The sequence below is a fragment of the Lactuca saligna genome, chromosome 8 (genome assembly GCF_052625555.1).
Source record: "Lactuca saligna cultivar CGN05327 chromosome 8, ASM5262555v1, whole genome shotgun sequence".
Lineage (NCBI taxonomy): Eukaryota > Viridiplantae > Streptophyta > Magnoliopsida > Asterales > Asteraceae > Lactuca > Lactuca saligna.
Genome location: NC_136424.1, coordinates 214,540,705 through 214,556,986, shown reverse-complemented (window position 1 = coordinate 214,556,986; position 16,282 = coordinate 214,540,705).

The window sequence follows — 16,282 nt, the reverse complement described above, 5'->3', positions numbered from 1 at the left end:
GATGAAGCCATTGCGGACCCTACTGTTGTTACGGGTACGTTTCTTCTCGATAACTCGTATGCATGCATTTTGTTTGATAGTGGAGTGGAAAGGAGTTTTGTGAGTCACGACTTTAAAGGCCTGCTAAAATCAATACCACAATCATTAAGTGAACCATTCATAGTAGAAATGGCCAACGGGAAAACCGAAGGCACTAAGGATATATACTTAAACTGCACCCTAACTTTAAATGATAATCCCTTTTCAATCAACCTCATGCCAGTCTCGATTAAGAGTTTCGATGTCATCGTTGGCATGGATTGGCTGAGTTCTCATCATGCGGACATTCTATGTTACGATAAGGTCGTTCGCCTTAATCTGCCAACCATCGAAACCTTCATTGTCTTGGGCGACAAACCCAGTACCACTCTTCGTATCATCTCAAGTATCCAAGCTCAGAAATGTCTACGCAAGGAGTGTCACGCGTTTTTGGCACATGTTGTAGATGTGAAAAACAAAGTCCAGGACATCAAGAATGTGCCCAACGTATGCGATTTTCCCGATGTTTTTCCCGAGGACCTTCCGGGAATACCTCCCGCGAGACAAGTTGAGTTCAGAATCGATCTGGTTCCCGGGGCTACCCCAGTAGCCAAAGCACCCTATCGATTAGCCCCGACAGAGATGCAAGAGCTATCCAGCCAACTGAATGAACTACTTGGAAAAGGATTCATCAGGCCGAGCTTCTCGCCATGGGGAGCACCCGTGTTGTTCGTGAAAAAGAAGGATGGATCATTCAGAATGTGCATCGACTACCGAGAACTCAAGAAACTTACCATCAAGAACCGATACCCCCTACCCCGAATCGATGACTTATTCGACCAACTCCAAGGAGCCAACTACTTCTCCGAGATCGATCTGAGGTCGGGATATCACCAGCTGCGAGTCCTGGAGAGTGATGTTCCCAAGACGGCCTTCCGAACGCGATACGGACATTACGAATTTGTAGTGATGATGTTCGGACTAACCAATGCCCCGGCCGTATTCATGGATCTAATGAATCGGGTATGTCGTCCATTCTTGGATAAATCTGTAATAGTATTCATAGACGACATACTCATTTATTCAAAGAATAAAGAAGAGCATAGTTAACATCTGAGGCAAGTTTTAGAGACGTTACGGACTGAGAGACTGTATGCAAAATTCTCAAAATGTGAGTTTTGGATTAGAAAGGTGGACTTCCTCGGTCACGTGGTCAGCAAGGAAGGAATCCACATGGATCCATCAAAAATCAAGGCTATCAAAAACTGGTCTGCACCAACTACACCAACAGAAATTCGCCAATTTCTAGGTCTTGCTGGTTATTACCGAAGGTTCATTCAGAATTTCTCCAGCATCGCAAAGCCTCTTACCACCTTAACCCAGAAAGGCGTGACCTACAATTGGGGAGAAAAGCAAGATGCTGCATTTCAGACTTTGAAACAGGCCCTTTGCAGTGCGCCCATCCTTTCTCTTCCAGAAGGGACTGAAGATTTTGTGGTGTATTGCGACACTTCGAAGCAAGCGCTGGGCTGTGTACTAATGCAGAGGGGAAAGGTTATTGCATATGCCTCACGACAACTGAAAACGCATGAGGTCAACTACACCACTCATGATTTAGAACTTGGGGCGGTGGTCTTCGCTCTTAAAATATGGAGACACTACCTATATGGTACCAAATGCACTAACTTTACAGACCACAAGAGCCTACAACACATCTTCAACCAGAAGGAGTTGAATATGAGACAACGACGTTGGGTCAAATTGCTCAACGACTACGAATGTGAGATTCACTATCATCCAGGAAAGGCAAACGGCGTGGCAGATGCCCTTAGTCGTAAGGAGTACTCTGGCCAAAGAGTGAAGTCATTAGCCATGTCGATCCATTCGCACCTGTCAACACAAATCAAGGAAGCTCAAGTAGAGGCCTTGAAACCCGAAAACGTGACAGGTGAGACCCTTAGAGGAATGGACAAGAATTTAGAAATCAAGAGTGACGGAGCCCGCTACCTCATGAACCGAATATGGACACCCAAGTTTGGTGGATTTAGAGAGGTAGTTATGAGCAAGGCACACAAGACTCTATACTCCGTATACCCCGGTTCAGACAAGATGTATCAAGATCTCAAGCAACTCTACTGGTGGCCAAACATGAAAGCGTAGATCGCTACATATGTGAGCAAGTGTTTGACTTGCGCCAAGATCAAAATAGAACACCAGAAACCCTCAGGACTACTCCAACAACCTGAAATTCCTGATTGGAAATGGGAGCAGATTTCCATGGACTTCATAACGAAACTGCCCAAAACTCAGGGTGGCCAAGATACTATTGGGTAATCGTCGATAGATTAACCAAGTCCGCTCATTTCTTACCGATCAAGGAAACTGATAAAATGGAAAGGCTAGCGAGAATCTAAATCCGAGAGATCGTACGACTCAATGGAGTGCCAATGTCTATCATCTCGGATAGAGACATCGGATTCACGTCTAGATTCTGGCAATCATTGCAAAAATCCATGGGAACAAGATTGGACATGAGTACAGCCTATCACCCCCAAACCGACGGACAGAGTGAAAGGACGATCCAGACCTTGGAGGACATGTTGCGAGCATGTGTAATCGACTTTGGTAAGGCATGGGATGTTCACTTACCTTTGGTCGAGTTCTCTTATAACAATAGTTATCATACTAGTATCAATACTGCCCCATTTGAAGCCCTTTACGGCCGTAAGTGTAGATCACCTCTGTGCTGGATGGAAGTGGGCGACACACAATTAGCAAAAGGTCTAGTCCCTGATAGCACCCTCACTGGTCCGGAGATCATCAGAGAAACTACTGAAAAGATCGTGCAAATACGAGAACGACTGAAATCCTCGAGGGATAGGCAAAAGAGCTATGCCGACAAAAGACGTAAACCCTTGGAATTTCAGATTGGCGATCGTGTACTACTGAAGGTCTCACCCTGGAAGGGCATGATACGCTTTGGAAAACGTGGGAAGCTAAATCCTAGGTACATTGGACCCTTCAAAATCATTTCAAGAGTTGGTCCAGTGGCCTACAAACTCCGACTTCCAATCGAGCTTAAAAAAGTACATCTAGTATTCCACGTATCAAACCTGAAGAAGTGTTTTTCCGATGAAACACTTGTAATTCCACTCGATGAGATCGAACTAAATGAAAATCTTAACTTTGTGGAAGAACCCGTCGAGATCATGGATAGGGAAGTTAAACGAACTAAGCAGAGTCGCATTCCAATAGTAAAGGTCCGATGGAATGCTAAGAGGGGATATAAAGAACGTCGAAAACGGAGTTCGTATGAAGGAGATATGAATTTTTGAAGTTTGATAAACAATTTATATATAATTTTTATTAAAAACTTGGTATTATCCGAAGTAGTCAGCACCTAGGGCCGAAGTACGCGCCGCGTACCCTCGTACGCCCCGCGTACTCGAGGCCACGGCCTCGGATCATCCACGTCGCCCCTATGCTAGCCTCCCCCCCCCCCCCCCGTCCCATCCGAAGCGCGTTGTAGCCGAGGATGCGGTCAGCAATGACGTCCCGTACACGCCGCGTACGTGTGCCTTCCAGCCCCCTATAAAAGGGATTCGAGGGTTCCCGTGCTCGCACTACCCCGAAGCCCTGGTCATTTTGTGCAAGTCCCGAAGGTCGATTTTACTCCCGAGAAATCCCGAGGAAAATCCATTTCCCGAGATGAAACTCTGCCCGGTCTTCCATCTTGCTATCTTCAAACTTTCAAGTGAGTTCATACCCCTTTCACACACACTTTAAATACATTTTAAATGCTTTTATACTCTTTTAGGGGGGGGGGGGGGGAATACAAGTAAACATACGGTTATTATCGTGTATTTTATAAAGTTTCACTTCGCTCGTTTTACCGAATAAATCACTTGGAACTCATTATTATTATGGAAAACTCTTGTCATACTTTGTGTGCATTAGACTTATGCAAAGTATATAATGATTTCAAAGAACCTTTCATTGTTAAGTCGTTTTATACATTCTAAAAACTTATGATTTATGCTTTGTCAAACATTGTGAAAAAAAGGATAAACTTTGCATACAAAAACTATCACTTTAATACAGGCTTAGTTGAGAATCCATGAGACGTGAATATCTTCAAACGTTACTTTTCTTTATTAGAAAGTAATGCTGCAAGTCCTGTCTATAACCAGAGTCTCCCGTTCGGAGAACGTGTCAAATGTGTATAGATCTATACGGGAAGTCATGATCCTGCGCCCTGACTGTTAGCTACAGTCCGTCCTTTGGGGTGACAGTTGTCATAACGCTGCGACGCCTGAAGAACGTCGTTACAGGCATATTATGTTTAGTATGGTTATAAAACTCATCGGATATACAACTATTGTGGTATTATGCTTTTATGAACGAGTAACTGTTAAAACTATTCTTCATCTAACAAATGCGATCTTCGTATAGCTTTATTATATAAAACTATGATACAACTTTTAAGAATGTCGTTTTCTTGCAAACTTTCGGTCTTAGAGACTGCCAGTCATGTTAGGAAAATAAGGGTTTTTCCTGTATACAAACCAAACAACTAATAGGAAGATAAGGGATTTTCCTGGTGCAATTATTTACAACTTATGACACGAACATTCATATGCATTTCATACTTTTATAAGAAAATAAGGGTTTTTTCTTGGAAGACACAACAAATCATAACTCAACCATTAGGGAAAATATGGGATTTTCTGGATCTAATACATTCATTTTCAACACAACAAGCCATAACTCTTCACACTTGAAATACTGAGTTTTCTGGAAAACATACACCTATTTTGGAATGGCATCCAATTTTTTTCTAAACTACTTACGAACTCACCAACTTAGTTGTTGATACTTTTTCTTTGAATTAACTTGTATTCTCAGGGAACCGCTAAGCAGGTTTGGGAATCCACTTTTGGGATTAACGCGCTGGCGTTAATTACTTCTTTTGAATGATGTTTATGTATTTATCTTTTGAACATGTAATGAATACAATTATGTAAACATCTTGGAAACTTTAATGTATATATATATATATATATATATATATATATATATGGTGGTGTGTACTTTCCTTTCTATGAACTGTTATGATACTGAATATGACGTCCTCCGCCCCCGAACGTTTCCGCCGTTCTGGTTTGGGAGTGAGACATGTACTCACCCTGATGTGGCTTTTCTTTGAGCATGGTTAGTCTTTATCAGGGAAATTTTGGTAGAGCTCATTGGATAGCAGTTAAGAATATTCTCAAGTAACTGCAAAGAACTAAGGACTAGATCCTTGTGTTTAGTAGCAGTGATACATTGAAAGTAACTGGGTATAGTGATGTCAGATTTCAAACAGACAGAGACAACTTCCATGCTCAATCTTTCTAGGTGTTTACCTTAAATGGTGGTGTAGTTACTTGGAAAATTTCCAAGCAAGATACTGTGGATAATTCCACTTGTGAATTAGAGTACATAGCAATGAGCGAAGCATCGAAGGAGACAATTTGGTTGAAGAACTTCATCGGAGACCTTGGAGTTGTGCCAACTATCAAGGAGACAATGGGGATTTTCTGTGATAAAGAATGGGCAGTTGCCTTAACAAAGGAACCAAGAGATCATGGTATATTGAGACATATCGACAGAAAAAACCATTTCATCAGACATAGAGTGGAAGAAGGACACCTCGTTATAAATAGGGTGTCATCTGAAGAGAATCTTGTAGATCCCCTCATAAAGGGTCTGAGTAGGACTATGCACATTCAACATGCTAGGAGCATTGGTATGAAAGATGACATTTGTTTTAGTAGTTAGATAGTTATTTAGAAACCTGTAACAAATTAAATGTAACTGAGTTTTGATGATTAGATAATAGAGAATTATTTATGAGTATTGTTTACTATCTTTTTTCAATTGTTTATTATTGTGTTTCATTTTGCATGTTTTACTTCTCGGATAATTTGATTATTCAAACGTCCACAGTTGATCGTTCATTTGGAAGTGAGTAGTGAATTAAGACTACCATGAATTTGATTGTAGATTGTCTAAAGATTTTTAGACATAACAATGGTATTGTTGCAATATTCATGAGTACTTTGAAATGAAGATTTAAGTATTGGATTAACCAACGCTCAGAGAATTATTTCATGGAATTTATCATGAGTAATTCTGAGACGATAATATCTAATAATCTTTAAACAGAGATATATGAGTTGTGGTTTACAAATAAATTGTGCATTGATAATATGTAAATGCATCAGTAACTTGATGTTATAAAACGTATTGTTGTGCATAATTTGGTGAGTAGATAGTACAAGCATATAAGTTAAAGTTTATCTATTCCTGTTGCCCTACCGGGAAAAGTGATAACTTTGGGCCCCTAGATGATTTGGTGTTGACATATAGTGGCGGGCCCGAGCAAGACTAAATCGATGTGTTCGATTAGTAATTCTTTTCCATTACAAATCAGAAATCAGGAAACAAAGTATTGGACAATGAGATTGATTCTATTTCATGTCTCATTTCCACATGATATCTTGTAGAACGGAGGATTATATGATCACTTATCTTCGGACACGTAACTGACACGGTTAGAGTCCGGCAACAACTTTTGGTAGCTACAATTTGCTGATGAGTTTGGAAGTTATACTGACAGTTATAGTTACAGACTTATCCAATAGGGATACTGTTGGATTAGGTGTCTAAGCCCATAACTATAAATGATATAAACTTGAATTGATGGTAGTACATTCCTTATGGGTTTCCTTTAAACCTAGCAGCTGGACAAGATTATTTTGGAGAAAGAGAATAATTTATTATTTTATTAATAAATTGAAATAAATAATTTTTAATATATTATGGAAATAATATATTTATTAGAAATAGTAATATTTGATTAATATTTAATAAGAAATTAAATGGAATTAATTTAGTGATTAAAAGAATTAATTGAAAGTATAGGGACTGAAGTGTAATTGTTTGATAGTTGAGCAAGAGGTATTCTAGATCCCTCCATGAGGCTATGGATGTTTATTAGGAGCCTTATGGTTTCTAAAATTATCCTTGATGAATAAATAGGATGATGGATAATTGCTCGGCTCAAGATAATATTATTATATTGGGTTTGAGCTTATCTAGGGTTTCCTAATTGCACTATAAATAGGCTCCTAGGGCTATGAATTTTGGCACTCATAAACCTTGAAGAGAACTGGCCGTAATTCTCCTTCTCCCTCTCCATAATCATTAGTTGCTTATCTTGGGTGTGAACGATTAGAGGCACGGATCTTGTAGTGCTAGCTTCCAAAAGATTTGAAGAAGGATTAGAGGTTGTTTGCAATAACAATCTTCAAAGTAAGTTTCTTTACCTATTAAATTTGTTATTCAATAGAAGAGTTTTGTAGGATGATAGTTCATAGTATGTTGCCTATATGTGAAAGACATAGATCCTCAATAGGTTGCATGTGCCCTAATCTTTTGAATTGTTTGAATGTTTTCCGCTTAGTGCATAGAAATTTGTAACCTACATTTCCAAGACTTCACTCACACACGCTTGTTGTAATAATGTTTTGGTGCGGGTTTTGTAAGCAGCTTGGCGAAGCTGGCGGATTCACGTTTCTCGTCGAGCATGTCTTGTTCTAGGCGTCGTTTGCTTTCGTTGGCATTTCCTTTGATGTCTACTACTTTTAACGACCCTACCAAGATTTCAAGTGGAAGAACTACTTCTTTGGCATATGTCAACTGAATGGTGTCTCTCTAGTGTTGGACCTCGAGGTTGTGCGATACGATCATGACAATGTGGGTAATTCCTCCACCCAAGCCCCCTTGGATCTCATTAAGTGTTTTTTTTGAGACCGTTGACAATGATTATCACACCACGTTAAAGCGTAAACACGAAGGGTGACATGATAAGGTCTCATTATACAAGGTAAATAGGATTACCAACCATAACCATTGTGTATTTTATGTTTACATCATATTCGAAACAATATTACATTTTAGTTCCATACTACCTAATCTAGTACATAACAAGAGCAATAAACATAAATCATTGTGGCATCTTAAACTGGCTCACTGACCATTTCCTGAAAAGCATATAAATCGAGGGTCAACTATAAAATAGTTGGTGAGTTCATAGGTTTATAAAGGTACATCATTTCAGTAAGAAAATACAGATTTGTTCAACAAAAGTTCCAACTCAAATGAGTGTTGAATGCCAAAGTAATCCATTCACAACTAAGCCTAACGATCGATCTTACCCCATTCCATCATGTATATGGTTCTCATGATGTCAGTTCAAAGAAATATCCACTCGCGGTTCTCAGCGAGTGGGGGCTATCTATCCAAATAACGTTATCCATAAGACTGTCGACTTGAATACGAGTTAATAGGTTGTAGTTCGGTTCTCGGGGACTTAACATACAAAGTTCATAACAAGTTCATATCACAAAGTTCATATCAAAAGTTCTTAGAATAAAGTTCATAGCACAAGTTCATAACACAAAGTTCATAAAAGAGTGTCGTTCCAAGTTCATCAAGGTCATAAAACAATATCGTTCCAAGTTCATTAAGTTCATGAAAAAATATCGTTCCAAGTTCAATAAGTTCATAAAACAAGGCTCAACTAGTTCAAAAAATAGAGTTCAACAAGTTCATAAAACAAAGTTACACAAGTTCATAAAATAGTACAGATAGCTCATAAAACAATAACATGTTTTCCACCCCAAAACATGAAAACAATAAAAAAGGGGGCTGTAAATACTCACTAGGGAGACTTTATGGTTCGAGCTTCACGGTTTGGTGTTGTAGAGATTGATTCCTATTAGTTCCCTACGGAAAAAATAGTTTCTAGTGAGATACAATTCACTAAACCATTATCTATGATCTACCTATCCAACTACCGCTGTTGCAAAATGCTCAAAGTTTGTTCGGTTTCATTATTTTTAATATTGAATTCACGATGCCTTGTGTTCGAAAATCCATAAAGCTATGAAAATGAACTCCAAAAGTTTTAAAAATTTATATTCTGATTCCAACAGAGGGTGGTAGTATCGATAAATTTTATAGAGAATTTGAAGGTCATTTGTTATTTACCAAGTACACCCCAAAATTTTCATTTATTAGCACTCTTGAATACAAGTAGTTATCAGAAGGATCGTACTGGCCTCAATTACAGGATTGAGTTGGACGTCACAATAATATACCTAAAAAATAAATCCTCCTAAAAACATAAGCCTCACGGCTTAGTGATCATAAATCATGTTAAAACTTATTTCTAAATCATGTAATAATTAATTTATGATGTTAGTGGTATTATCATAACCAACCTCTCAGTTATAATCTAAATCTCATTCATAATCTATCCTTCAATCAATAATTTATCTCTTAATCGTTAATCTATTTATCAATTGTGATAAATCTCTCAATCAATGATCACTCTCTCCCCTCTTCTTTATCTCTATCTCTCTCCTCTCCTCTCTCTCCCTCCCTCCCTCCCTCTCCCCCCCTCCATCTCTCTTTCATTATTTATATCTCCTTTACAATTAATCTATCAACATCTCTCACTAGCGTAATCTATCTTTCTTAAAATTAATAAATCTCTCTATTAAGATTTATCTATTTTAGTGTAATTAATCTTTCCATCTTAATCTATCACTTGTTCATGACTAATCCATCAATCATGATCAAGCTGTTAACTATAATTAATCTATCAATTATAATGTATTTCTCAATAATGTTCTAATTCATAATAATGAATCATTTCTAAACAAAACCAGTTTATTTATATCTCTGTACAACTCATATATCACATATCACATATCACATATATCAAAGATATCACAAATATCACAAATCTAATATAAGCAATTACTCATAAATATTCTATCTTTTAATGTAATCTATCTCTCAATTATAATCTATCTTATTAATCAAAATCAATCTCTCAATCAGATATTTGTCTTTCAAAATAACAGTATCCATTAATTTGTCTTTAAAAGTCAATCATATAAATCATGTAATGTATAACACGGATAATACATTAATGGATGTTAGAGAAGTGTTACTCACCTCGCTAGTTAGCAGAATAATTCAAGTATCGGTTTCAATCTTCCGTTGCCTATCAGCTCGTCGTGTGGTAGTACCTAATCATTAAATAATAAGTTTCTTAAGACTTGTCATAACTCACAATTAGCTACCCTCAAGGACCTTTTGTCACAAAAATAATCAAATATCCTAATAGGCTTAACTCGTAGGCTTCAATTAACTCTATCATAAACGGTATTTCTCAAATATTAAGGTTTATAACCCTTACAGTCTTGAATAAATCTTTAATCGTAAAATCTACTCACTGATCTTACTAATAGTTTCGTAACAACACCATATCACGAACACTTGTTATACACTCGGGATCTATCAGTCTTTAATAATAATCAAAATATCTTAAATACAATTCGACAGGTAAAAGATACCTAAAAGTATCCCATAACTCTACCCCGTATCACCTATAAAAGGGTATAATTCCTCCTGCATAGTCTCCTGAGAACAACTCCCAAGAAGCATCTTTGATCACATGTGCCAAAACCCTCCAAATGACTTCAAAATCACTTATATTTATACTTTGGAAGACTTTACGTCATGACAATGTATGTTTCACGTCATGACACCAAAAAGAATCTGATTATGCCATGTATCACACTCTCTCGCTATGTGTCTCGGTGATTCAACCTTAGTCACATCATGAGGAATCATCCTTCACGTCGTGTGGACCATGTTGTCATGTCGTGACAATTTATATTCACGTCGTGATGGTCAAGGGCTTGACTATTACCTTAACTTTTGTTGACTATATCAAAATAGCAATGTACTTTTATGTAATCTTCAAAGAACAAAACTTTCTCATACGAACTTTGTTTTCGATAATCTTTATATCCATGGGCTCCTCTCAACGATCTCCATAACATCACTCAATTATCTTTTGCTAAAAGTATTTCTCAAATTAAAGAAAATCCATGTTCTATTTTTCCTATCGTCTGTTGTCATTTTTTATCTTTTGAAGGGATACCTGGTTATAAAAGAGAGGTATTACATATGGCCTACAAGTTACCAGATGTCGATCACTCAAGGACCTCAAGGTTTTTCCAAAATACCCTAAACATTAAGAAAATTCAGGCCAAATGTAAAGAGATTCGAGGGAGAGTTGTTGGAGAAGGTGTGGAAATGATGTGAACTTCGAAGGCTATTTATATGTGTAAAAGCACGAGCGTGCCACACACCATTTCTAAGTGCGCCGTGGCATTAGTCAGATGATGACATGTCACAATCTCGTGGTGACACATGTTGCAATCTTGTGGCATGTCAGAGGTGCTCCACGGTTATTGTCTATGTGCACGACTGCACCTGAATTTTTATAAAATATTTAAAAAATCATATTTTCTTCATGCAAGCTCCGTTTTCGACAGTATTTATGTCCAAGCGTAGCTATCGAAGAGATATACAACTTCCATTTAGACTCCATCGGCTAATTTCGACTTTCTTTTTAAAGTTATATTTTTAACAGGCTTAGACTGTTAAAGTCCATTAAAAGTTTATATATCTTTCGTACGATATTTGTTCTCGGCTGTCTTTATATTGATGGGCTTTTATTAATGATGTAATGTCGGCAGATTCGGGCTAGTTAATTTAGTGACAATAAGTGTCGAGAATGACTTTTTGATAGAATATTATTTGGAATAAATAAACTTAACTAAGTTGTAGAATATGTCACAAGGGTTTCGTACATATAAAGAATGCCGAAATCCGAGTTATAACGAAGAAGTTATGACTTGTTGAAGTTTCGCGACAAAACTGGAACAACGTTTTGTGACGTAAAAAGTGAATTAATAATAAAGTGATTTTTAGCCTTAGCGATCTAAACGAAAGTTTTAGTATACTTTAAACCGAGAGCGTGCATAGAAAGAATGCCTAAATCTAACTTCGTATGAGGAAGTTATGATTTTTCCAAATTTCGGCATAGCTGTATGCAGCCCGGAGTTCGAATATTAGATCGACCAATTTTTAGCTAACACAACCTAAACGAGAATCGAATATCTCGTTAATAGGAACTCAGCAATAAAAAAACAGACAAAAATGGACATCGGATGACAAAGTTATGAATTTTTAACAAACTTTTCCTGTCCCGTCCTGTTAAAAATATTACTTTAAAAATAAATTCAAAATTAGACGATGGAGTCTAAACGAAAGTTACAAAGTATGTTCCCACCTATGCGTGGATATAAATAACGTCAACAACAGAGCTCGTATGCAAAAGTTACAAATTTTAGAAGATGGAAGTGTGATTTGTGAAGCTGCTCATGTATGCCTCGCGTACCTCGCATGCATGGTCTCCGATTGGCCACGTCGCCCCAACAGTCTTCGGACACCTATTCTCTATTACGCACCGCATAAGCGGGTAGTCCTTTCGCACCGAGGAACGCCCAATGTACTTGCGAGGGTACACCCAATGTAACCACAGCCCAACCCCTATATAAAGGGTGCGAGGGTAGCTCTCGAAACTCATACCTTAAGCCATTCTTTCTCCCTCTACTCTCTCTATCTCTCTCTTTCTCTCTCTCTCTCTCTCTCTCTCTCTCTAAACCTCCCAAAACCATCCCAAAGCCCTAGTAACCTCAAGGTGCTAGAGGAAAGCCCCGAAGCGCCTGAAGGCTTCGAAAAAAAGAGCTTTTCGGCTCGGGAAGCTCTGCTCCAGCAAAGCCCGATTTTTAGCAAAACCCGTTGTAAGTGAGATACGCTTACCCTATTTTAAATATAGCTTATATTTAAATATAGTACTTTTATTATGAACTTATAATAAATATTTAGGCTATTATGACTTATATAAGTGTCGTTATAATATCTTTTTAACTACTCGCGATACGGGGAATTTGATTTGAAGGGCCATTTGGTTGTTGGATTTTAGAAGTGCTATAATTACAATATGGTCTTACCCTCCGGTGTTTCATGTCTAGCCATTGTCTGTACGTAGTGGTTGAGAAGTATTATTTAAACGCTTATATAGTAATAATAATAATAATAATAATAATAATAATAATAATAATAATAATAATAATAATAATAATAATAATAATAATTAGCCAAGGTAAACATTAGACTAAAATATAATGGTAATAATACTAGGTTTCGTCGAAGGAAATTATATTCTTAAGAAGCAGAGCGCTGTGAAAGTTGGAATCACCATTTTAACAAGTGAGTGCATGGTTCATTTCATCTTACACATAGATATGAAATATTAAATATAAATTACATGCTATGTGTGCATATTATTTGTGATTCTTGATATTTATGCTGGATGAACAAAATATACATGTTTTATATGATTTAAACTATATACGTATTTTTATACCTATAAATATATTGGGTAAAGATGGGTAGAGTAATGATGAAGTATGAAAGCTGATATAGTAGAACACTGGTAACTATGGACTTATTACCCTATAGTTGAACATTGGCAACTACACCACAACTTGTAGATGTTTTTAAACTACGATGTACTCTAAACATACTGGCAAATATGACTAAAGGATAGTATCGGCAGATGCACCTAATAGAGAACCTCATAATCATGGTAGTTGCGCCTAAAGGCTAGTATCGACGGTTGTGCCTAAAAGAGAACGTCATAATTCTGGCATCTACGCCTAAATGATATTATTGACACTTGTGCCTAATAGATAACATTGACAGTTGTGTCATTGGCATCGATGGACATCATGCCTATTCCTTAGGAAAATCCTTAGGAATGAGTAAATGAATGATAGATGGTTTTTAGGGTAGATCCTTGAGAAATAAAGGAGATAACGCGGATGGGAAATTGAGTTAATTGTTGATGATTAAACATAAGAACAATATTATTGTGGGTTGAAAATTGTATGTACTCACCATGTTTCCCAACCTGACCCACTCAGTTTATTTGTATCACAGGTGTCAATATGAAGCTACATTACACTGAGAGATTAAGGAGATGTAGATCACTAATGTAAATGAATGTAAAGTCTATTTATGCTTATGTTTCTATTGTTGGATAAGGTGTCTAAGTCCATAACTATTTCTGGCATGTACTTGACCCGACCCGGCATGGTCCATTTGGGTTGCATGGCACCATGCAATTGGATAGACTAAATGAGAGAAATAACACTTGGAGATTATTAATATATTATAAGTTCTAATATATTAATAATATTATTTGATTAGTTTGATCAAGAATTAATTTAGAATTAATTAAGTGATCAAAAGATAACTAATTAAATATATGGGTTGATTAAGTAAATCATCCATATCTTGTATAGTGGGCTAAAAGGCTCCATGGACTATCAAGTTGGGTTCCACCCATAGGATGCTCCATGGATGCTCCATGGGAGTTACAAACCCATGGGTCATGGAAATGAAGAGTCATGACACATTAGGGTTTAACCCTAGATGTGTCAACACTATATAAGTAACATGTTCTCCACCCAAAACCGGCTACACTAAGAAACAAGAGGGCTTGGCCGATTTTGAGAAGTGAGTATTCTCTCATTAGTTCTTCCAAGAGCATTTGGTGTTGTGTGAAGCATTTGAGGCATCACACTTGGGGTGCTAGGCTCACAAGGTTTCAAGGAATACAAGCAACAACAAGGTAAGTTATTCTATCTATACTTTATGTTAACATTGTTCCCCATGTATGCTAGATAGGAATATAACCTTGGAATCAACTTTGCATGACAAATTAGACAAACATAGATCCAAGGTTATTAGGGTTGCATGTACACTTAGGAAGTGTTAGAATGCTCAAAACCCATCATCTATATTGACAATGACATCCCAAAGCTTTAAAAAATGAATAAAATACATTTCTTCGAAAATGGTTTGATAATATATTTATCATGTTTTTTTGGGAACAAATTCAGGAACATTTTTCTTTAAAAGGATACTCTGATTTTCAAATAAAGCATAAAAAAAATCGGTCTTTTTTAGCCGTGAAAATAGGGATGTCAAAAATGAGATCTTTGATTCTAGTTTAGATTGTTTTTCCTAACAATCAACCTATTTTAATTTTGGTTTCTGCGTCACATACTGTTACGCTAAAACTTCTAAAAATCATAACTTCCTCTCACGAAGTCAAATTTAGTTGTTCTTTATATGCACGCTCTCAACTTTACGAATACTATGAGTTTTCTTTAGATTACTTAGACTCAAAAAAATTATCAAAAATTTAGTTTTTACGATACGTAGAGTTGTGTCGGTTTAGTCACAAAACTTCGAAGAAGCGTAACTTCTTCATACGAAATTGGATTTCAGCGTTCTCTATATTTACGGAACCTTGTTACATATACTATAACTTTGGTTAAGGTTATGTATCCTAAATAACCATCTATAAAAAATTCATTTTAAAGCTTATTATATATTTATTGATTAACCTGAATTTGCGGGTGTTAGATGTTTACTAAAGGTTGATTAATAGGGAACCATCTTGTCCTATAATTGTTTAGTGGAGGTGGATTAATAGAACACCGTCCTATCCTAAAAAAAATTGTTGTTCCTCATGTATGTGAGTTCTTTAAAACTCTATGAAATGCGTGAACAAGGTTTGCTAACACAAATATTGAATTAATATTTAATATCAATGATTTCTAGCGTAACATCGTAAATTTTCAAATAAAATTTTCATTTCAGATTACATAATTCTCATAACACCTTTCACAAAATCTCATTTACAAATTGCAACTCCATAGTTGTTTGATTAAAATCCAGGATCCACAAAATATAGTACTCTTTCACTGTGTGTACAATCAAGTCGGTGCCTTCCCGTGATCCTGAGAAAAACCTGAAATACATAACACATAACACGGTAAGCACGAAGCTTAGTGAGTCCCCTAAAATACCACACATACACTTATGTAGCCACTCAAGGCTATAACACAGTAAGACCCTCCGGTCAATGTGTCTCAGTCAGACCCTCTGGCCCTACAACTCTAATAGATCCTCCGGTTCCAACTCTATAAGCTCTGAATAATATACAACATGAATCACAAAGAAATAATGCAGGATATCACAATACACAATGTAAAAACATAGGACATATCATTCACACAAAGATACCACTCGTGCTAAGTATAGTGAGAAGACTCACCTTGCAAGCAAGCAAGTAATAACCTCGCACCCGAATCTCAAACTAACATCCGCTTATCACAAAGGATGAATATCTCAAATTAATACTCTTTTTCACAAC